The sequence below is a fragment of the Camelus ferus genome, chromosome 10 (assembly GCF_009834535.1).
Source record: "Camelus ferus isolate YT-003-E chromosome 10, BCGSAC_Cfer_1.0, whole genome shotgun sequence".
In the NCBI taxonomy this organism is placed as follows: domain Eukaryota; kingdom Metazoa; phylum Chordata; class Mammalia; order Artiodactyla; family Camelidae; genus Camelus; species Camelus ferus.
Genome location: NC_045705.1, coordinates 43,124,649 through 43,148,719, shown reverse-complemented (window position 1 = coordinate 43,148,719; position 24,071 = coordinate 43,124,649). Strand labels below are relative to the sequence as shown.

The 24,071-nt window shown below is 37.3% G+C and overlaps 1 long non-coding RNA gene across 1 annotated transcript in view; it reads right to left on the bottom strand.

Moving 5' to 3' along the window:
• Window positions 1–11,036: 11,036 nt before the first annotated feature.
• The window catches only part of LOC116666414, a 68,142-nt gene continuing 55,107 nt past the window's right edge, over window positions 11,037–24,071 (bottom strand). Inside the window, exon 3 of the long non-coding RNA XR_004323252.1 lies at window positions 11,037–11,093. This is a non-coding gene — a long non-coding RNA (uncharacterized LOC116666414). The remainder of the gene's footprint in view (window positions 11,094–24,071) is intronic.

Sequence of the window (24,071 nt, the reverse complement as noted above, 5' to 3'; positions counted from 1 at the left end):
ACTTGAAAACAAAGTGCCCTGCTGGGAGATTGTTGAGGAATGACAGGAATTTGGATTTTGAGGCGTTAGGCTGTGAAATGCCTGACAGAGAAGAATAGTTATTGTCAGATATGCTTGATTTGTTGTAGAAAACTGAAGGACACTTTCCCCTGGCTTAGATATTTATCAATAAATGGAGGTCACGCAGATGGTGTGATGACTTTAGTTTCTGTTAGCTGGTTACACATAAGCAGAGCCCCAAAACCTTAGCATTTGTTGGGGGAGTTAAGTTCCCAATTCTGTGGAAAAACAACAGACAATATGGAGTACACTGGACTACAACATGAGGAGGTCTATTTATTCTCCTGTAATATTATAAATACAGAAATCTCTCTGGTGGAATAAAATAAACCCTGAACTAAGGAAGTAGAAGACATCCCTTTTAGACAGAGCCTTGTCATGTTACTTACATGAAGCCTTGGATAAATCACTTAATCTTTTATAGTCTTAGTTTATTTCAAAGATAGTATAACACTTACCTGTCTACTTATTTTGCATGTTGTTAAGATAAGTAAAATGAAAAAAAACATGTAAAATATCATGTGAATTGCCAAGTGGTATACAGAATATGCATATATATATATATATATTACACATATAATACATATTTAGTATATATATGTTGCATAAGTATGCTATATATACATGATGTGTGTATATACATATAGCATATATTTGGGACATATATACACGTATATAAAATATCACCACAATTACTATTGTCATTTTTCGGGAAAAGACGTATCTGTATGTGAAGTTGTTCTACTTCTGACAGCTTAGCAACCAAAAGGGAATTATCAGCTAAAAACTGGTGTGTTGTGACACTCAAGATATCTGGTAATGACAAAAGGTGCTTTTCCTAGGAGAGCATGCAAGATACAAGAACTCATAGCAATTTTAAACCAGAAGAGAGCTGAGAGTTTTGTAAGTTCAAGTCCCAACTCCCTCATTTAACAAATGATTAAATCACAGCCCAAGCAAGATGACTTACCCAAATTAGTGATGGATACCAAACTATGATCAATGAGAAACAAGATAAAAATTAATGGGTGGTCTATGGTCTAAGAAAAATTCCAACAGGGCAAGAAGATATAAGATGGGAGGTACCATTTGTACAAGGCTTTAAAAGATGCATATCAACAGGTAGAGCCTGTAAGAAGGGCATTCCATTCAGAGGGACCAATGGGAATTGAGGTCAAAAAGTAGGACCCCACTGAGTTTGCCCATAAGGTCTTATACACAAGGTATATTCTGTGTATTTGCTATATTTTCCAGGAAGAAGAGGAAGGCTAGCTCCTACCTGAGAGCCATGAACACACTGAAGTCTGGCCCTTTCCAGGAGAAAACAGAAACACAGATCATTTATTTCTTTCTGCTGTTAGAAATTCCTACTATTTAGGTTAAGGAACTGGTTCCCAATCTTTGCTGTACATTAGGATTGCCTGGGAATTTTTTAAAAATGCTGATACCTGGCTACCACCTCAGACATTCTGATTTAACTGGTGTGCAGTACAAGCTAGGCATGGAGATTTAAGTTCCCTAGGTGCTTCCTCTTTGTAGGAAAGTTGGGAATCACTGGTTAAAGAAGCAAATTAAAGTACAGCTATTTTAATAAACAAGCTAGTTACCTCAGCAAAATAACATTAATACCCCATAACACCTAGGCACGCATTAGTTAATTGATTTGTTTAGCAAATGTTTAGGAATGGGACACTAGACAGTCAAGCTTTAATTGTGAATGGGCTATGATAAACCTTTGAAAATCATAGAAAAAAAAAATCCTACCATGTGGCTTTAGATGAAGCTCCATTCCAGGAGTCAGATTGGCATTTTTGTATTTTAAGTAAAATTAGTGTACTCATTCTTAAGTTGGTAAAGAGATGAGTAAAGAAATTACCACTGGCCCAGATCCAGAATTTATCAAGGCATTAACTAATATGCAGTTGAAAACTCACCGTGTTTTGTATCTGTTAATTTGATCAATTAAATACAGTCATTTATTCCATATATGCTTATTAAGCACCAACAAAGTGCCAAGTGTTGTCTGAACTCCTAGGGGGATACGGTAAGGACCAAAACTTAAAATGCTCATGCCTACTGGAGATTAGTGTGGAATGGGGGAAATAGATAAATAATATATAAGACAATATCTGGTGATGATAAATGGGTGAGGATAAAATAAAATGGAGGTTGATTCTCAGAAACAATCTCCATGAAGAGACATTCTTTGAACTGAGACCTAAATGAAGTAAGAAAGTCAGCTGGAGATCATAAAGAGAAAAAGCCTTCCAGGAAGATGGAATATCAAGGACATCACATTGAGAATGGGACCATGTTCAATGTATTCAAAACAGCAAATAGGTCAGGGTGCTGGACCTCAGTGATGAGTTGTAGCTGAATGAGAAATGCGGAGTCAGTGTGGGATGGGTCTCTCCTTCCTCCCTTCCTCCCTTCCTCCCTTCTCCTTCTTCCCCTTCTCCCCCTCCTCCCCTTCCTTCTCTTCCTTCTCTCTCTCTCTCAAATCTAGTAGAGCAAAAATAACAGTAGATGCAGAGAAGAAAATTGCAGAAACACATGTAAGTACTTTCACAAACAGTCACTTTTTGGTCCAACTTCACAGTGATACTAGTTTTATCCTGTACATTTATCAAATGAGGAAATCTACACCTGGAGACTTTAAGCAAGTTAGTCAAAGGCGCAGAAGTGGCATACTTATGAACTCAGTTAAGTCTTCTGACTTAAGTCCAGTTCCTTTTTTCTTTCTAGACATCATATAAAGCATAAAATATAGAAAATGCAAAGATTATCTCCAAATTAAAAGGCCTGCTCTATCCTGAGTGATGGCTAAGATCTTTTCTACATTCTACTTTATCTAATACAAAGTCAATATGGAGTTAACTGATGCCAAACCCTCTGCCAAAAAGTAAGAGGTTTTGTTTTTAAGGAAAATCATGAAGTCTTTAATGCATAAATATTATCCAACAACCATGCGAGGAGTTTTTGACTTAAGATTTTGAATAGACTTTTTTGTCTTACAGAAAACAGAAGTAGCCTAGTAACAAAAGATACTAAACACTAGTATTAAAGGAAAATGGAGTCATGAGTAATTGGATCCTTGTTCTAAGTCTGAACAAAGACACACTAATTACTACAAAAAATACCAAAGGTTATTTTTGCAACACTGAAGTAAAAACTGGTTTAAAAATCAGAAAGACTAATCATGTAGCAAGGTGATTTTTGATTAAAATATACTACTATGGTGAATTACATCAGTTCAGTTGTGTGTTTAGAAAATTAAAACTACTTCTTCCATTACAGAAATAAAGTCTGTTCAACCCTAAAAAGTGAAGATTAATGAAATGGCTCAAATTTAGCCTCAATTTGGACTTGAAAATCTGTACACCTAGGCTCTGTTGTGTTGTTAGGGCTCTTGCTTTTAGAATATAAGAAATGTCTCCAGCATTCATCATCCAGTTCCTTCCTTTAACTAAGAAATCAGCTTTAAAAAAACAACAACACAAATAAAAAACAACCAGTAAATGAAAACCTGGAAGAAATGTTATAGTTTAACTAAGACCAGAATGAGATGTTCAGACTCTTCTCCTAGAATTGTGTCCTAGTGGAGTGTTTCCATCACCCATGGACTGGAAGACCACACAAGAAGGACAAAAAGTTTTGTGACTGAGTTCACATCTTGTTCAATCTATTTCCAGCTGTGTTCTCTTGGGCATATTACTTCATTTCGCAGAGTCTTCATTTCTTTATCTTTAGAAAAATGGAGATGAAAATAGGGTCTTGCAAGCATGAAACAAGATGTGTTTGAAGTAGACACCTGTCTTCTCAGAGACTTTTGAACACCCTCTCTACATTTTAGTACTTTGCCATGTTATGCATCCTCACATCCCAAGCTTAAATTGAAAGAAGAGAAAGACTCTATTTCCCAGGCTACCTCAGAGCTAGGATGTAAACATGTGACTTAATTTCTGCCAATAAGGGACTCTCATCCCAGATTTTTATTCAGAGGCGAACTACAGGAGGAAACCAGCTGAGCTCAGGTCAACATGAAAAGTAGCAGAGGAAGTGTGTTTCTGAATTGATTTGAAAAAGGCAGAAGTGTCTCTATCCAGGGATGTGGTTCTTGAAAGATTAGACTTGAGCTTCCCCCAACCCTTCCAGTAATTTTATGAACTACTAATGCCTCTTAATAAATTCATTTCTCTTTAACCTGGTAAGAATGGGTTCTATTATTTGCTTCTAAGAACCATTACAATTTCAGTGTTAAAACTTTAATTAGCAGAGTTATGAATACCCCAAAATGCTCAATCAATGTCACTTTGCTTGTGTCTCACATTGGAGGAAAATTGAGTTGGCAAAAATCTGCTCTCCACCTGCATTCATTCAAATTATTTCTTTTTGTCTTTCAGTGATCCTGCATACTGTGCTCATCTTCAGCCTCTATTAAAAACTAGACTGAGGAAAGTCTACTGATGTGTTCAAATAATTAGCTTGTTTTTTAAAAAATGTTAAATTATTTTTATTGCTGTAGGTTCCTGAAAATAACTAAAGCTTTGGAAAAGGAAAGTGAGTCACATATAAGACAATAGAGAGATCGTTGGAAAAATGATGATAGGGTTCATTAGGACACAGGACAAAGATACAGATGGGAGGCCACCTGTAGACTTAGGGTGTGATGGGAATGGAAAAGAGATTCCTCAGAATCAGAGCAGACCCCTGAGAAGACCAACAAGGACAAACAGGAGTGTGCTGCCTTCTCTGTCTGCAAGTCCCAACAGAGTATTCTAAGCAGAAATTGACAGGTAAAAAACATGACTTTCATAATAATTTGTGACCTAATTCCAGTAATTTTGTAGGATAAAGCTTATCTATCTGAATTCTATTTTTTTCTCCCAATGTTATCCTTCTGGTCTTATAAATCTATGCTATTGTTACTGGTACTGATTTTTAAGTTTTATTTTTATCTACATTATTTATTTTTCAATTTTTAAATTGAAGTGACATTTAAAACCAGTGAAATAGACTTCTGTTAGATACATACTTCAGTGACTTTGACAAATGCATACACACCCATCATCCATATCCTAAATGAGATACATTTCCATCACCCTCAAAAAGTTTTCCATGTCACTTTCCAGTCAATCCACCCTCCTTCTATCCTAAGAGGTAGTCACTGTTCTGATTTCCAGCACCAGAAAATAGACTTGCCTATTTGAAAACTTTATGTAGATGGAATCATTAAACATATTCTTCTGTGCTTGAATTTTTTGTTCATTATAGTATTGTTGATATATATTAGTGTTGTTATACATATCATAATTTCTTTTACTTCCTTTTAGTGCTAGTATTTTTCTATTTAAGAATATACCACAATTTGTTTATTTATTGTTCTGTTGATAGCCATTTGGATTTTCAATTTCTATTTACTGTCCTTATTTGATTCTTTGCACATTTAATAATTTTATTCTATTCTGGACATATTGAAAATGTGTTTCTTTGCACATTTAATAATTTTATTGTATTCTGGACTTATTGAAAAAACAGTGTAAAGAGAAGTATAACATTTTGTTTTGTTTTGTTTCTAAGAGACCATAAGGCTTTGTTCTCCGGCAGTTAGGATGAGAGGCTATTCATTCTGATTTCTCCTAGAGATGAGTTAAACCGGGCTCGGCCAGAGTTTTAATTACTTTGAGTCCATCTGTGATTAGTTCAACCCTTACTATGTTGCCAACAATGACCTTGTTAATCTTTTAACCTTGAGGATGAAGTTTGCCTTTTGGTTTCAGATAATTTTGGTTGCTTTTGAATTCAATTCTAGCAGGGAGACTGAATCTGAGCACTAGAAGAATACACTGAAGTACCTGATTTCTTTCTAGTTTCCAGTTCCTTTTCCACTGGCAATTTCTTAACAAAATTTTGCAGGGGGTATAATAGAAGGAAGAGGTGTTCTGCTGAGTGATTAATTTTCTGTTTGGGCTTCTTCAAGGGACTAGTTCATTCCACTAGCCCATGCTATAATCAATCATTAGTTTTTTTTTTTGTTTTTTTTTTTTTTTGGAGGTACTGGGGATTGAACCCAGGACCCTGTGAATGCTAAGCATGTGCTCTACCACTGAGCTATACCCTTCCCCTCACACTATAATCTAATGCTCAGTCTCTCTACAGCATGTCTACTCATCTGTCAAACTGTAGCCAGCCCAGGCATTCACTGCCACCAGTGTGAATGCTGAATGACTTTCTGCACACCTATGAAAGGCTTATTTCTCATGGGTATTTAGTTCAACAAGCTTCTTTGTGTCTACCATGCTTAACTAGCCCTATAGAAAAATACAGTTTTTATTTTGCTGTGCTTTTCTTGTTGTTGCCACAGGAATGGAGGTCATGAGTGTCCTCCTGTACTCTAACTGAAAGAGACATTTCTGTTCATATTCCTATTTAATTGTATATATTTTAATTGCATTTATTTTAATAATTGCATTAATTTTTGTGTTTTAATAAAGGAGACAATAAAGTGATGAAAGAAGAAAGAAAGGAAAAAATGAAGAAAGGAAGGGAGGAAGAAAAAAAGAAAGAGAGGGCGGTAGAAAGAAGAAATGGCATGTGCCTGCCATGAAGGCAGGGATTTTTGTCTGTTTTTTTCATGGCTTTATCCTAGCCCCTAGAACTCTCCTGGCATATAGTAATTACTTAATAAGCAGTTGCTTAATAAGTATATGAATAAGAAAATGAATGAATAATGAATTAGGCATGAATATTTGATGCTTTCAAGATCAAGTATTGGGAAGTATCAAGTATTGATGGGAATACAATTGATGGGGAATGAAATCACTGCTGAAAATACCTTATGGAGTACTTTTTAATTTGTTTGTCAATAATTGAAACTTTGATTTTTCCTCCCACTTATTAAAAGCAAGTGAAAGAATAGGTTTGGTTGTATGCATCATCTCAGGACAGACAAAACTATTCTAATTCTGGTTGTGCTCACTAGTTTGAATAATAATGGCCATCATATGGAGTGTGAGATAAAAGCAGAAATCGGCTTGTCCCTGGCAATGACTGCTCTTCATGGTTGAATGTAGCTGCAACTTGATGCTAAACACCAGCAACATCTGAAAGCAGGGTGAGAGTACTTGCTTTGGAATGAAGTGTTGGATTGCTCTGCTCCAAGTCTCCCCATTTACAGTGTGATCTATACCGAAGCTGCAAGCCCACTGTCAGCATTCCATTCTCCTACTCAACAATCTCTAAGCTTCCTTGATGATTTTCACTCAAACTTAGACTGAATGATGTTCAAGTCTTCTATGTTAACATCTCTCACAAAATGCAACGTTATCTCTCAACTGTCTTCCGCAAATTCTCAGGGCTGTTGTGCTAAATAGCTCCCTGTAAGTTGTATAGCTCACATGGCTGTATATGGTAACCTTAGCTAAGGTGCCAACGCCAATCCATTTTGTATACTTTCCATATAAAATCACTCATTTCCATGTTTGTTTTCTGGTTCAACATTGTTTGCTAATCCTGGATTTCTCCTCTTGCACCCATATTTTAAAGATTAAAGACGATGGGGATGATGGAGTGACCATAAACATTGTGATTTTGTTTGTTAGGACCTACAATGTAAACTCCATAAAGATTTTTCTGGTAAGATAGTTAACGTGTGCAATGTGATGATCTAATATATGCCCACATTGGGAAAGGATTCTCCTCACTTGGTTAACCAACACATTCATCGCCTCAAAATTTCCTCTATTTTATTCTTTGTTATATTAGCAATATGTACAAACAATGTATGACATGTTGTAGGCATTCAACGAATATGTTGAATTTATCATGGAAACTGCTATTAACTAGTTACTTAAATATGTTTTCTCTCTCTTATGAACTAAATGTTTATATTTAAACTTCAAGGATGAGATAATTGAAGAGATTATATGACTTGCTCTCTTAGGACAAAAATGCCATAGATATGGTGCCTTAGACAATAAACACTTTCTCACAGTTCCGGAGATTGGGAAGTCCAAGATCAAGGCAACAGCAGATTCAGTGTCTGAATCACTTCCTGGTTCATAGACATCTCCCAGCGTCCTCACGTGGTGAAAGGGTTCAGAGAACTCTCTAAGGTCTCTTTTATAAGGCCACTAATCCCACTCATGAGAGTTCCATCCTTACAACCTAATCATGTCCCAAAGTCTCCATTTCCTAATACCATCATATTGGGGGTTTAGATTTCAATATACAAATTTTGGAGGGACACAAACATTCATCCATAACACTTGCCCAATGACAAAGAACTGGAAAGTAAAAGAGTAAGGATTCAATCTGTGTCTCTCTGAATCTCATACACAAACGCTTGCTCTGTATTATATTGTCTCCCTAACTCACACAACTCTTTTAGAGACTCAGCTAATCCATCCCCTCCATGAATAATTGATAATAGATCAATGATTTTAGAAAACTTCTACAACATTTAGAATCAGCAACCATTAATGGGCACTATGGTATTTTTTTATTGTGCCATATTATTTCTTCTCTAACAAATCACAGACTCTCTTATGATGGATAAACTGTTTCATCACTCTGCAGAAATTCTCAAATTTCCAGCATGGTAAATAGGTACCACTAAAGGAATCAGGATTTAAAGCTGGTCTGCTCTGCTGCCTGTTTGTGTAAATGCAGTTTAGTGGGGAACTCTGCCATGCTCGTTCATTTATGCATCATCTATCACTGCTTTTTTCGCTCCAACAGCTGAGTTGAGTAATTGTAACATGAATCTTCTGGCCCGCAAAGTCTAAAATGTTTACTATCTGGCCTTTTTCAGAAAAAGCTTTCCAATTCCTGGTATAAAGGAAAATCTTAAACTTGATGTCAGAAAGATATGATTTCAATTTATTCTCACTTACCGATAAGATCTATAATCATAGGCAATTAACCCAATCTAAAATCTTACAGAATTCTCTGAATACTGATGCGCCGGTGTATCTAAAGTACTTGTTATGTACTAGAAACCCAGAAAGATCATGCTGCTGCTGCTGATGCATTATTGATTGTTTACCAGGTACCAGGATTGACCCAAATGCTGTAGATGCATAGTGTCATATAATTCTCTCAAAAGCTCTATGTGGTAAACACTTTTTTCCACTTACAGTAGAACAGCAAAATAATTCGCCTGTAGTCTCCAAACAAGTAAAAGAGCAAAGTCAAAAGTGTGTATACTCAAAAGTAGGTAGTCTAGCAGGAGGCAAGACGGCAGTTGTGGCCGGAGCATTGCTTTTAAAAAAAAAAAATTAATAGAGTATTTTTAGAGAAGTTTTAGGTTCATAACAATATAGAGTGGAAAGCACACAGACTTCCCATATGCCCCCTGCCCACACATAGGTACAGCCTCCCCCACTTTCAAAACCCTACACCAGAGTGGTACATTTGTTAAACTGATGAAACTACATTGACACTTCGTTATCACCCAAAGCCCATATTTAACTTACTTCACCATGTTTGGGTCGACCCGCAGCACTGGGATGCTGCCAGCTGCATGGGAGAACACCTGGGTTGTGCTTTGAGTACAAACAGCCACACTAAGCAGACAGTAGGGACCAGCATTAGGGCTCTTTTTAGGAACTGCTGATACTACTCTGCTCCTGCAGCTGCTGGTTCTCCATGTTAGTAATTCACTAAATACCCGCTTTTGATCTGGATCTAGCAGGTGGATAATTTTAGCAGACTCCTGCGTCAGAAGTAAATTCAGCTTCTAGTTCACTATAAGCCACTAACAGGCAAATAGAGATCTGCAAGGATGAATAAACAGGGAAAAATTCCAGAGACATGAAAAGAAACTGCAGGTCAAGGAATCTTCCCTGAAGTTTCAAAGAAGTAATGGTACACTGAAATAGGCATTTCATGAAATTAAAAAGTTCAGAAAAAATTAAAAAGAAGATACTGAGACAATACCTGACGCATGTGAGAGGGCACTGATAACTGCGTAAACAGCCATTTAGCTAGGCAGAGAGACTTGTGGAGTCACAAACACTTCCTTTCACAGCTTTGTAAGTGGAGCTCCTTTGTTTCCTGATTGTGTTTGCATCAAAAAATTAAGCTCCATGTAACATTAACCTAATCATTTTTAATATTTAGGGGAACTTTATCTTCCAGGTATAAAGATTTAATAAGGTTGTATCCAGAAACATGCTTTAAAAAAAAACATAATGTATATCTCCATTTTTAGACTGAAGATACTTCCGTGGTGAAGCAGAGTTGGTTTTTTGTTTTTTCTCAAACTCTCTCTCTTGTTAACGATGAAACACTACAGGTACTTCTATTAAAATTACAAAGAATAACCATTTTACTTAACACTGTTAGAGGTTTTAAAAAGTAAAGTCAGATATGAAACAAGTAACAAGCAATGTAACTATCTTTTCTTTTCTTCTAACTTTTCTAAAACAACATAAAGAATTATCATTACTTTTAGGAGCTTTAACTGTCTTCTTATTAAAACCAACAGGATAACAATTGTTAGACTGGTCAACACCATTACTGAAATAAAATCTATGCCTAAAAACAAAAACTAAATACTTTACACTAGGAACTAGCAACAGACAGATGAAATAGTAAAAATAATAATCTTAGCAACAGGGCAGAGGAATGTAAATAATTAGTTATATGAAACTATTAGCTGTCAGCCACTGCGGCTACCCTCAACGGTGCACCCTGAGTAAGGGAACTCAGGATGGGAAAGGACTGAGATATTGGCCCTAGAGAGCTAAGGTGCATATCAAAGGGATGATTTCAGTGGGCTCAGACTCTTGCACCTCCCGTATATAGAAAAGTGCTAAATTCATTAACTTGAGATACCTGGTTTTCTTTAATTAACAGTAATATTTTGATGCTCCAACTACTAGGTCTGGAAGGCAGCTATGCTCACCACCGTACCACCAACGCTGTACCCAGCTACTAGGTCTGTGTTGCAAAACCCCCTTACCTCTTTGGAGAAGTCCCTTAGAGCTATTCTGAGAGGCTGTCTTCTGGGCTTGAAGTCCTCAGAAAATCTGCCAAGTAAAACATAATTCTCAACTTCTAGGTTTTGCATATTTTCAGTTGACACTATGAAAATTTATTAAGAGATATAAAGATAGACTCATATAAAAGAGAAGCAGTCATCTCAGAAAAGAACAAAATACTACACAACTTTAAATTCTTTTTAAGTTAATTTAAAAAATTTTTATACTTAATTAATAAAAACTATGCCTCTGATATGCTCCTGTGTGGGTTAAATATTTCCTTACACAAAGATCAATTTCACTCAACTATAATTAGAATTATTTGGTTTTGTTTTATTGGCATAAAAATTATTTTTCTTGGGTGATTAATCACACAGAATCACTTTTGGCTTTTTTTTTTTTTTTAAAGAGTATTAATTGGATTCTTGCTCCCACTGGATTTTAAATTATATTAGAAGGTAAATAATTAAAACTATGATGCTGGTGGAGTAAACACAGTAAACACATCAGTTGATAGCACCAAAAAAGATTCCCTCCCTCCCTCTCTAACAATATATACAATAAGTTACTTATAATTTATTTAAATCACCTTGGAAAACTAGGAAAATTTGTTAAGTATTCTGGAAAAAAAATACAGCCTTTCTGTAAAATAATGCAATAAAAATTCCATATAGTTTAAAGTAGCAGTTCTCAGATTCTCACTTCTTGAAACGGGGAGGTTTCTGACACTTTTTCAGGGATCTGTGAGATGAAAACAAACAAACAAACAAAACTAAAAAAAAATAAAATATAATGACAAAGTTTGTTGATTAACTTTTCCCCCCACTGTGTTGACATTTGCACTGAGCTGCAAGAGTGATAGTAGGTAAAATGCTGGTGCTCGGCACAAATCAGGGCAGTGGCGCCAAGTGTACCAGAAATCATTGCATTCTTCACACCCACACACCAGCAGGGGGGAAAAAGCCAGTTTCACCTAAGAATGTCCTTGATGAAGCACTAAAAAATATTATTTAATTCTGACCTTATAATGAGACATTTTAATATCTTGTGTGACAAATGGAAAATATGCATAAAACAGTCTGCTCCACATGAAAGCATAATTAATGGTGGTATTGAAGAAAATTGTATCTGTGATTGTTTGAGTTGAGAACTGAACTAACTGCTTTTTTCATGAGACACCATCTTTACTTCTAAAGAACAAATGACAAACTGGTTAATAAACAAAATGAGCCTGTCACATCAAGGAAAACAATTGGCCACATATTTTGCAAATGATAACATCTGAGATTTCAAGCAAAAACTAGAATTTTGGAAGAGTTGTGTCTATCATCATGAGCTTGACAATCCCTGTGTCCAGATACCAAAAGACTTGTCTGATAAGATTGGTTATAATAATAATACATGTGATTGTTTTGATATGGTAAAATTAATATGCCAACTTTGAAAAATCTGCCTAAGTCAGGGAACCAATGTTTTCTAAACAAGTAATGTATTATGTTCCAAAATCATGTATGAATAAAAGATCCATTCAAAGTGCAAGAAAGGCCAATAGATGTTGACATAACAGAGTGTAAAAATTAACTGATATGGTTTTAGATTCTACTTTGCAATTGACATTTAAGAAACTGACTTACTGAGTTTTGCTGTAACATCAGAAAAAAAAAATCACCATCATCTGAATAGTCTATGAAAAAACTCCACCCCTTCCCCACCACACATCTTTGTGAGACCAGCTATTTTTCACACTTTGATCAAAGCAGCTTATCATAATTTAATTAAATTCAGATCGAATGCATAAGCAGAGTATGAAAATCTAATTGTTTTCTACTGTCAGACATTGAAGAGATTTTCAAAAATTTAGAGCAATGTCACTCTTCTCAGTAATGTTTTATTTTATAAAATATAGTTATTAGTCCTAAAGTACATCAATTATGTTAATATGTAATGAGTTATTATTGTTTTCAGTAATTAAAATAAATTAATAATAAGTATTTGTAAAATATCTCAGCTTTAATTTCTAACACAGTATATATGGCAAAGTATAAATCACACAACCAAAGCCTTCTGAAGTCAACCATAACTTTTAAGAGTGTAAAGGGGTACTATAAACAAAATATTTGAGAATGACTGATTCAAAATATTCATTTAAAAAAATAAAATCATAAAACACTTGGAAAAAACCCCAATAATTATTCATCTTCTCCCTGTACGGAGAATTCTGATGCAGAAAAGCAACAGGAGAACTATCAAAGAAAAAATTCAGTAAGTCTTATAACATGAAAATGTGAAATGCCTGTGCCTAAGAACCTATCTTTAAAGGTTTTAAGAGTCACACTAAAAAACAAAGGTACACTCTTCTCCAAAAGTTTAGTTAAGATTAATATTTAACAGATAAAGATCTTATATAAATTAATTAAACAAAGGAAAAATATCACAGTATGAAAATAAGGACAAGACAGAGAAGTAGAATAAGATATAATGACTACACACACACACGCCATAGTATTATCACATTTTTACACTCTTGCTTATAATCAAATAAATGCATATAGACAAGACATATTTGCTTTTTGCTAACAAATTAGCTATTTTTACAAAGACAGCACTCACTCTTGATAAAAAGTTTAGTGCAAAGCATGCTCTCAGATACTATTTGTGAGGTGATAGAATGGTGTGAAGTTTATGAAAGGTGATTTGGCAAATTCATGAAAAACCATAACAAGGTTCATACTTTTTGATCCAGTAATTCTACTTCAAATAATTACAGTACTAAGACAGGAAGCAAGGGGACAGGGCACAATCATCAAAAAGGATGACACAGCAATTAGGGATAGGATATAAACTGGTTAGAAGCAACTTGGCCCAAGATGGTGGAAGATTTGACTTCCAGTAGACTTCAAGCCTCAAGATATGCTGATTGTAAAGTATTATAATGCTAAATGACAGACCCACAGGCACCATGACAGTTCCAAGGCTGGCCACAAAAGGCCAAAAAGTGGGCAGTGGCCTAAATCCTGGGAGTCCCCACCCCTTTCTCAAAACAGTTGGAATAACCCTCCTACTTGTCAGCATATGAAATTACCTGGCCCATAGAAACTAACCATACCCACACATCATGGCTGATCTCACTTTCCCAGATTACCCCATGCTCTGGGGCCACCTCTTGCCTTCTGAGACAGCCCTCACTCTGTCTATGGAGTGTGTATCTCCCTGAATAAATCTACTTTCATTTTACTATGTCTCACTCTTGAATTCTTTCCTGCGTGAGACAAGAACCCATTCTCCGGTAACAGTATCATCAAATGTTTTTAAACCAGGGAAAATATATATGTTTATATAAATATGCTTATTATAGAATTATATGTAATACACAAATCTCATAACAAAGTATATTAATAATGGAAGACATAAAATTAATATACTTACTCAGTAAAATATTCTATACCTATTAAACCTATGCTGTAAATAATTTTTGTCAAATATGTAAAAATACATATATTACAATGGTATGCAAACAAAGATAATACAGTATTACATAAACAATATAATCCTAGTTATATGTAGTGTTCTGATGCGGAAACATTTATTTTCTCCTACATGAAAGGCAAACCTCTTTTCCTCCCTATTATTGCCTTCTACTTCTCTCACCATCTATAAATTTTTAATTGTATTGATCAATCTCCCAGACAGTGATTGGACTTCTAATCATCTAATTATACCCTATAACTATTAAAGAAATTGTATTCATAATTTTTTTAAAGTCCCCAAAAGCAATTTCCAAGTCCAGGATTCTACAGGTTCATAGATTCATACATTTATGCTGGGAATGTAAAATAGAACAACCTTTTTGAAAAATCGTCTGGCAGTTTCTGTAAAAAAAAAAAAAAAAAAAAAAAATATATATATATATATATATATATATAAAAAACTACCACACAACCTAGTAATTGTACTTCTAGGCATTAATTCCAGGGACATGTAATCTTATGTTCACACAAAAATGTGTGCACGGATTTTCATAGCAGACATTCATCGTGGCCCTAAACAGGAAGCAACCCAGGTGTCCCTCACGAGTGAATGGTTAAACGAACTATGGTCAATCTGTATCATGGAGCAGTACAGTAAAAAGGTACACAGCAGGGAAAAAAGTATGCACTATTTATATAAGCAACACCTTGGATGAATCTTCAAAAAATGATGCTCATTGAGAAAGGCCAGTCCCTACAAGCTACATGCTATATGATTCCACATGTATTATATTTTGAAATGACAATATGATAGAAATGAAGAATGACTAGTGGTTGCCAGGAGTTAGAGATGGGAGGGGAGCAGATACAGGGCATAGGTAGAGACATCTATTTTAAGTTCTTTGCCCATCTTTGAAATGGGTTGTTGTTTGTTTGCTTTGTTTTGTGGCATCTCCATAATTTCTAAATAATTATGAATATCTTGTCAGGTTCATATTTGCTATCTATATATCTTCTTTGAAGAAGTGTCTGTTCAAATTTTTGACTGTTTTTACTTGGGTCATTTATTTTTATTACTTGCATTTTGGGGGTTCTTTATATATTTGGAACGCCAGACTTCTATCACATAGGTGATTTTCGAGTATCTTCCTCAAGACTTGGCTTGAGACTTTTTTTCCTAAGAGTTTGAAGAGAAGAAGTTCTAAATCAGTGGATTTTATTGTGTACAACTAATGCATTAATAAACAAAAGAGCAGTTGGAAAGTAAGTTGATTTGAAGGATATAAAAAGGGGGAGGGTATGGCTCAAGTGGTAAAGCACGTGCCTAGCATGCACAAGGTCCTGGGTTCAATCCCCCGTACCTCCTCTAAAAATATATAAAACTAATTACTCCCCCCGCCACAAAAAAAGAAAAGAAAGAAAAAGATAAAGTATATAAAGAAGCAAAACACTGCAAAAATAAAAAAAGTTATTCTTGATTCTTGTCCAATTCTGGATTCTGCTCCAACATCCTTATTAAACTACTTGAACCTCCACCTTATTCCTGATGTCAACCACATGGGCATTGTCTCAACCACCTTTTCCTCCTTTGGGGGGATTGAATTGCTTTCTCATTATTCTTAACAGGACCTGGAAAGATTCTTCCTTAATCTTAGTCAGTGGCCATGTATCTGCAACCAAATCAGATAATCTGCAAACCATGCAGATGATACCTTTCCGTTTATCTCTACATGCAACTATCCATCTTGCCTCTTGAAAACTCACTGATTCCTGGACCTTTCTGATGCAGACTCCAGACCTAGATACATTTTGGGTTCTTCCTTTCCCCCTCCCCACCCTCCCCTTCCCTCTTTTCATCTTTCCTTCCTTCTGCTTTTCCTTTCTTCAGTAATTATCTGAGTATCTATTCTGGGCAAGATGTTATAAGCACTAGGAATACAAGAACAGAATATATGCATTCCTTGCCTTCAATAGAGAGCTATGAGAAGAAAAACGAATATGAATTTAGCAGAATTATAGCTTGCTAAAGTGGTATATAGCAAAGGCACATTACTTAACCCAGGATGGGGAGGAGAAGTGTCCTAGAGGCAATGACCCTAGTTTGTTACCTGCAGCAAGAATTAGATTCATTGACACTGTTTTCATCATTATGTGAAGCTGCCTGTGTCCCTGAGGTCCCTCCTCACCCCGGGGATGGATCACTTTATTATTTTCTAGGCCATCAACTCTACTAGCCCAAGCTGCCCTACAGCTTTCTGAAGGCTGGACGACCTACAAGTTCCCCCACCTGACAAGAAGGACTTTCTGAGCCAGCATTTATGATTAGCACTTGACTTTATACAACACACAGTTTCTGGAATAGAGGCCCTGAATTAATTCCACTGTTTTTACTGTCCTATTGCAGTTTTAATTCAGCATAAAAAATAGCTAGAGGTGAGAGAACACATTTAATTAAATATTGCATGCAGCTGATGAATGTACACAAAAGCATCACCCAAGGGGTATAGATTTTTATAATGAGCTTCTTTCTTTGACTTTCTTTGACTTCCAACCTTGTTTGAACTTCTGCTCTAAAAGGCCAGATTGCTCTTCTCTAGCAGTTTCACTTCTACAACAGGCTTTATTGGAAGAGCTGAGTTGGTCCCACTTGCTGTTAGCACAGCAGGGTCCATCCTCATGATGCTTCAAATCTCAGTTATCCTGAACTGCCGGAACAATTCTTGACTGTCTTAATGAGACTCAGCACCCCAGCCCTGATGTCAAAGTGGAGCTTTTTCTAAGGAGTTCAAGCAGCATCCGGTGAAGATCTTATTCTTTGCCTTGTTGTCAGTAAAAAGATAAATATTTCCCATAACCTAAGCAATGACCTTGAATTTACTAAGGAAGTAAACTAAAACTCAGTCAACTTGGCCACATTTTCACTGACCACCAGAGACAAATTATAGATCACATGAAGGATGGTTGCAAGGTGCTATTTATTCTTTTAAGGGAACAAATATTCTCTCCTCACCTTTATCTCCATGAATACATTTTAATGAATTTATTCTGTGACTGTACATACAAAAACTTCTTCACATAAACACTACTGTCCTAGAATACAGGTGGCTTAATTTTAGAAAAACTACATATATTTCCTCTGTCACCACTTTCTTCTACCTACACCATCACGTCCTACACGTGCATCTGTGAGTTGAAGCTTTGCTGTGTTGCAGGCCTACTTATTCTGTCCCTGACTTGCTACAGGATGGTAGATACGACGGTAATATTTACTGAGATGCTTCCACGTGATAGCTTTGACTTCATTACACTGCTCAAAGCAGTGCAATCTCAAATCTGTGTTTCAAAGTATAAGGAATTATAAATTCAACACAGAGAAACTTTGGTGGGAACTGTCAGGGCTCCTGTCCTTCTTGGAACTGATCAAGGAGATCGATGGAGAGTCATGTTAACTGAGTCTCTTTTTCCTGGTAGGATTTTGGACAAAGTTGCCTAACGCTCTCCAGGTGTGCAGGTTCCCAATGGGAAGACAGTTGCTGATGGAATATCTGCTATCTGTTAATGCTTCCTGAATTGTAACAGAAAGAATTAGACCAGCTATCCTTTTGTCCTCCTTAAGAATTTTTATTTACTATTTTCGAATGACATACTTACTTCATAACTCTAGACAACTTAAGCTGAAAAGGACTTTATTAAAAGACATTGAGTAACACAAAGACCACATGGGAAGGTAGAGAAATGAAGTTAGGAAATGGGCAGCAGCTAAAAAACACAGCTAAAGTCATGCCACTGAAAGAGTGGTTAGAATTCATGAGAAGATCTCACTGCTAGATCACCTCTGATCTCACTGCCATGCCATGGGGTGGTGGACTTTGCCGCTGCCATCATGAACAATGTCTAACCTTCCCTCCACCTGCTTTCATTGACAGACTCAGGCAGAGGCATCTAACTGATCACCCCGGCTTAGGCTACATGCCCTTGCCCTGGTGGCTATGGAGGTGAATGCAGGTCCATCTGACCTTCCACCAATTTTCACAGTGGGAAGAAGCCCTGGATTCTACCTCTCTTGGAATTTATCCTGAAGATAAAAGATATCTGAATATTAAACGCCCCAAAATTGAAAAAAAAGAATGAGAGGGAACCAAATGTCCATTACAGGTGACCACTCTCTGCCAAATTTCTCTTGTTGTTTTCAATCACATTTTTTTTCATTACAATGGGTGTTATTTTTAAGGAACACAGCTCCTAACTGTTAGAACTAAAACTTTACCCCAGTTTGTTCCAGTCCCGAAGTCTCAGCTTTTTGCGTTAGTCCACTACCTTGTTGCTCACTCTCTTCCCTTTCAAACCTTGGACAGACTGGGATCAGTCATTTTTCAACAAGAACTTACTTACCAAGTCTCTCCCATATGCTAGAGCCAATGCTACATGCTGGGGAGAAAAGTGATGAACAAAGTACAGGCCCAGCACTTTAGGGTCCCTGAGATCTGGAGCCAAATAAAACAACAGGATATTTCAATACAAAGTTGTTAAAAGGATAACTTTTCTTAAGTTCCTTTAGGGTAACCCTCCTATCTCCCCCGCCACCCTGCCCAGTGGGCATTCCACCCAGAGGAGGAAGGGTGGCTTATCTGTGAAAAGGAAGAGTCTTCTAGGCTCTCCTGTGCAGCTTCCTACCTTCAGCAAGCTTGTGTGGTGAGTGTCGGACAAAGTCTGCCCCTAGGAGTGGGAGCGGCTGTTGCTACAGGTATCCAGCCCAGTCTGTGGAAGGATGGGGGAAGCCCAACACTGGGTGGGATGCAGATGAAAAGCCAGATTTGTCACTTGGTTTTAGCCAGTATCAAGTTGACATTTTGATTTCTGTCTGCCTAACTCCAGTGACTATCTCTCAATTGGTTTCAAACTTGGTAGGAGAATAAAGGGCTGTTAAAACATCATTTATCCAGTGTAAACCCCAATAAAAGTGACAGGAGTTAGGGTGCTATTCGAGTTTCTCTTTCTCTCTGTCTCTCCTTTCCCTTCTCCTATGTCTCCTCTCTAGTCTCTCTTCCTAAATCTTCCTCCACAAAACCCTCCCTTTCTCCCTCTTTCTACCCCATCTCTATTCCTCTCCCTCCTCTCTGTCTCTGTCACTCCTTCCACCTTCTCTCACCCTTATCTTTTCCCTCCCAGCCAGTCTTTACCTTGATTTCCCATTCTCCTTTCTTTCTCTTCTCTCTCCCCTTTCCTCCTCTCTCCAACCCTGCTCCTCTCTCACCTTGACTCTTTCCCTGTCTCTTTCGCTCCACGAATGTTGGCCTAGAGCTTTTGCTCGATTTCACTGTGCACATTGGCTGCTAAGTACAACTGGTGGGAAATGATCACCAGGGGAATTAAATAGATGGAAAGATACATGGAGTGAGTGCAAGAAAAATCAACCGGTTTGAGAGAGGACAGTGTGTCTTAGCAGAGGCTATGGTCTGATAGTGTCACTTTTGGTAAAATCATTGGTCAAGGTGATCATCTGGAGGGTAGAGGAGGATTGTCCCGAGGTGGGAATATTAAGGCATGGGAACTAGTCTAGAAATTCAACTCTTACTTTTTCCCACACCCAACAGGTCTGGTCCCTTGTGTGGTCCAATACTTATGCTGTGTGATGGGAAACTCAAGAATGAAAAAAAAAAAACAAAAAACTTTTATTTATTATTAATATTTTGATCTTACTTTTTTTATTTGGGTCTTCACATATCTAGTCTAGTATCCAAAAAGTTACTTTTTATCAAAGTTGTCTCTTTATATTATTTCTCAAGACAAGTCATATTAATCTTAAAGTTTCAGATAATGTTGGATTAGATCTTTACCCTCTCTTCTGACCATTTCATCTTATCTTAATTTCTTCAAGTAAATTCACTATTTCAGACCTAGAATTTCATATTATTATAGCTCCAATTATTAACTGTCCACACTTTGTCCTGGATGCAGCCTTCTTATCTTTAGGATGGAAAACTTCACAGATGAACAGACTATTTACTTATGACAGAGGTCTTTGGAATGCCATTCCAAACTCAATTATATGAAACAAAACTAGTTCCCAGTGTTGGAGGCAGATATGGAGAAGGAAGGAATAAGGAGAGGTGAGGTTGGAGTTACTTCCTTACGGTGAGTAAAGAGAAAAGACTGTGGACTGTGCTTGCCGTGTGAAAACGTGAACTGTACTTTCAAACTATGTAAGGACTGGCACGTGGAAGATTCAGTCTGGCTGTCCTAACTGACCCGGAGAGCAGGACCAGGGCCAATAAGCGAATGTGATAGAGGGTCATTTTAATTCAAGATAAAGCAGAGATTTCTAGAGCGAAGCTCCCCAAATGTGGAAGAGACTGCATCGGGAACTGGGAATAATATTTCTAGAGTACCTACTATGTACCAAGCACATACTAAGCACTTTTACTGTAAGCTTTATCCTTTTGGGTACTTTAATGGATTGAATGATGGGCTCCCAAAAGACATATCCTTATCCTAGTGCTCAAAACCTATGAGAGGCTCTTTATTGTGGAAAAGTCTTCTTTTAGTTCAGGATACTGAGATGAAGAGATCATAGTGATTATCAGGCTGGTCTCTAAAACCAGCGACAAGTGTCCTTTTGAGAGACAGAGAATAGAGAAGGCTACATGAAGAGGGGATCAACACTGGGGAGATGTGACCATAAGCGAAGGCAGCCTAGAACACTGACAGCCACAGAGCTGGAAGAGGCATAGGAGCCGCCTTTAGAGTTTCCAGAGGGGAGGCAGCCCTGCTGCTGCCCTGACTTCTGGCCTCTAGAAATGTGAGAGGTTACACGTCTATTATTTTAAGCCACTAAATTTGTGGTAATTTGTTATGGCAGCCGTGGGAAACTGACGCAGGTACTAAAACATGCATCAGCCCCACTTTGCCCCTAAAGCGCCGAGGGGCGTGAAAGATAGAGGCTTGTTCACGGTTATGCAGCGACAGTGGCAGAGCCATGATTAGGGAGGAGGCAGTCTGTCCCAGAACCCACGTTCATGCACACAGCACTGTGTTACTCTCCTGGTACTGAGTTCCCTTCTCTCTGTTTTCCAGTTGGAGACTGGAAGACTGCTTGTTGGGGCTCAAGGATTATACAAGCAGGAATGGCTAAATTAAGATTTCCAAATACCAGCCTATTGTACCAGAGCTTAAAAATCAAATTCTGAGCTTCCACTTTAACAGTCCACGACTTAGTAAATTTGTAGTATTGCCCAATAATTTGTATTTTTTAAAAAAAAAATAGACCTCTTTCCAGCTAATTCTCATAGAATATTCACATTTGGGAATGATAGGACTGGATGCCTTTTGCAATCTTTTGCAGCCCTGAGTGTGTGCATTCTATGCCTCTCCTTTCTCTCTACTCACTGTGTGTCTTCTCTCCTAAAGGCAGGAGGCCAAGGTAGATTAAGGCGCTTGCACTTTTTTTGTATCTTCCATGTGGCCTAGGATAGCAGAGTTGTTTTTTATTTTCTTTATATTCTTTACTAGAATGGTCTAAATCACTAGATGAATAAGTTCACTATTTTGGTGTTTTGCAACAAAATACAAGAAAATAAAATCAGACATGTCCTAAAAGTAAGAATAGAAAAGAGAACTATGGGTCCACAGATAAGAAGTTTAATAATCTCGAAGGAAAATTCACTGTAAATAAGAGTCTGAAATGACACAAGCCAAGGCACCAGGACTTAACTGCTCTGGAGTTTTGAGAGCTTTCCAGAAGCCATAAGAGATTAATGTTTTTAGGGGGAGACATTCTTTTCATGCATGTGTAGGCTAAAATTGAATTGGACTCCTAGAATGTAGTGGTTGAGCATTTTTGATACCAGGATTATTATCCTAAAAGTAACGGAATAATAAGCAGGAAGATTGTGACTTTTCTCATGGAAACAGGAAAAAAAGGCCAAATTGAAAGGGCCAATTTGTGTTTAGTCTTCCCAGCCTCTCTGTGCTAGATCCCAGCTTCGAGACCTCACTGACCTTCGCCTAGGCTGCATCGCATCTGCGTTAGGGAGCTGGGATTTGAATCCGTTTCAAAGATCATGCTCTTTCTACTACACCAGTAGGTTCAGTGACTGAGCAAGCATCAGAATTCCCTGGAGGGCTTGGTAAACACAGATTGCTGGGCCCCACTCCCAGAGTTTCTGGCTCAGTGGGCCTGCAGGATCTTCCATACGGAACAAATTCTCAGGTAATGCTGATGCTGCTGGTCCAGGGACCACATTTGGAGAACCACTGTGTTACTACACCACTTGGGGAGGATTTGAGCACTGCAGCCACATGTTCCTCCAGCTAAAGGGTCCCCCCAAAATTTAGAGCAGAAGTTGCAAACTGGCGATATCAGACCTGTTCAATGTGATTATTTTAAAATGATTTCTCTAGTGGTCAATATTATGAATCCAAAGATTTCAGATAAAAATCTTTTTCTGAAAAAGATCAGAAGATCTGGCATGGCAAAAATCAGTTCAAGCTTGACTGAATTCTAGCTTCCCCTTTTAGGTGGAATATGAACCTTCCTATCATTTCAGATACTCGCTTTACCTGATATGCCCCACACTTAATACCATAGGTGGCATTTATTGGGTTGTTAAACTGAATTGTTAAGGGAATCTTGCTATTTGCCAGTGTTCTAAGTGCTTTACCTAAGTTAACTGTTTAACCCTACAACCGATGATGAAGAGTGTTTTACTCAGAGTAAGTTAAGGCTGAAGGAGCACACAGAACAAATAAACTATCATGAGTGAGACACAGTAGAAGTTTATTTCCACAGCGCATGCTTGTAAGCTATAAACTGTAAGCTTATAGACTAAGCTATTTTGCAAATGATAGCAATCACACCAGCAGGCTCTGTTGGTGAGGATTCCACATATATTACTCATTTAACCTTCACAACAACACTATGCGCCAGTAAAACTATTTCCATTTTATAGAAATGGAAACTAAGGCAGAAAGAAATTAAGCAGCTTAGCCAAGTTCACATGTTAGTGGAACCGGTACTTGAATCTAAGCCACCTGACTCCAGAGTCCACACTCTACTTTTAAATTCTTCTGTAGGCATTTATGTTTGTGACTCTCATCCAGACCAATGCCTCCTTTTTGCAGATGAGGAAATTGAGGTATCTTTTATCTAAGAGGTAAAACGACGTCCTCAGAACTGCAGAATGAGTTAGTACTAGAGGTCACGTTTGTACTTATGAATACCAACAAAAGTGCTCCAGGAATGACCCCCGGTGGGAATTTTAGCTCACTATCATTGTAATGCAAATAGTAAAGAGGTTAAGTAAATGTTAATGAGATGCTACTCATTGTTTTCGTCTAAAGGCGATCTCAAGTGGCTGCCTCAGTTATTCTCAACCCTAGCAGCACATTGGAAGGACTCACTGAGAGATTTTAAAAAACATGACGCCCAGTCCCCACCAAGGCTAATTAGATCGATTAAATTAGATTCCTCGAGGGATGGTGTCTATGAGATATATAGAAATTCTTTACCTGTGTGTGTGTGTGTGTGTGTGTGTGTATAATAAAATACATATATATGCAT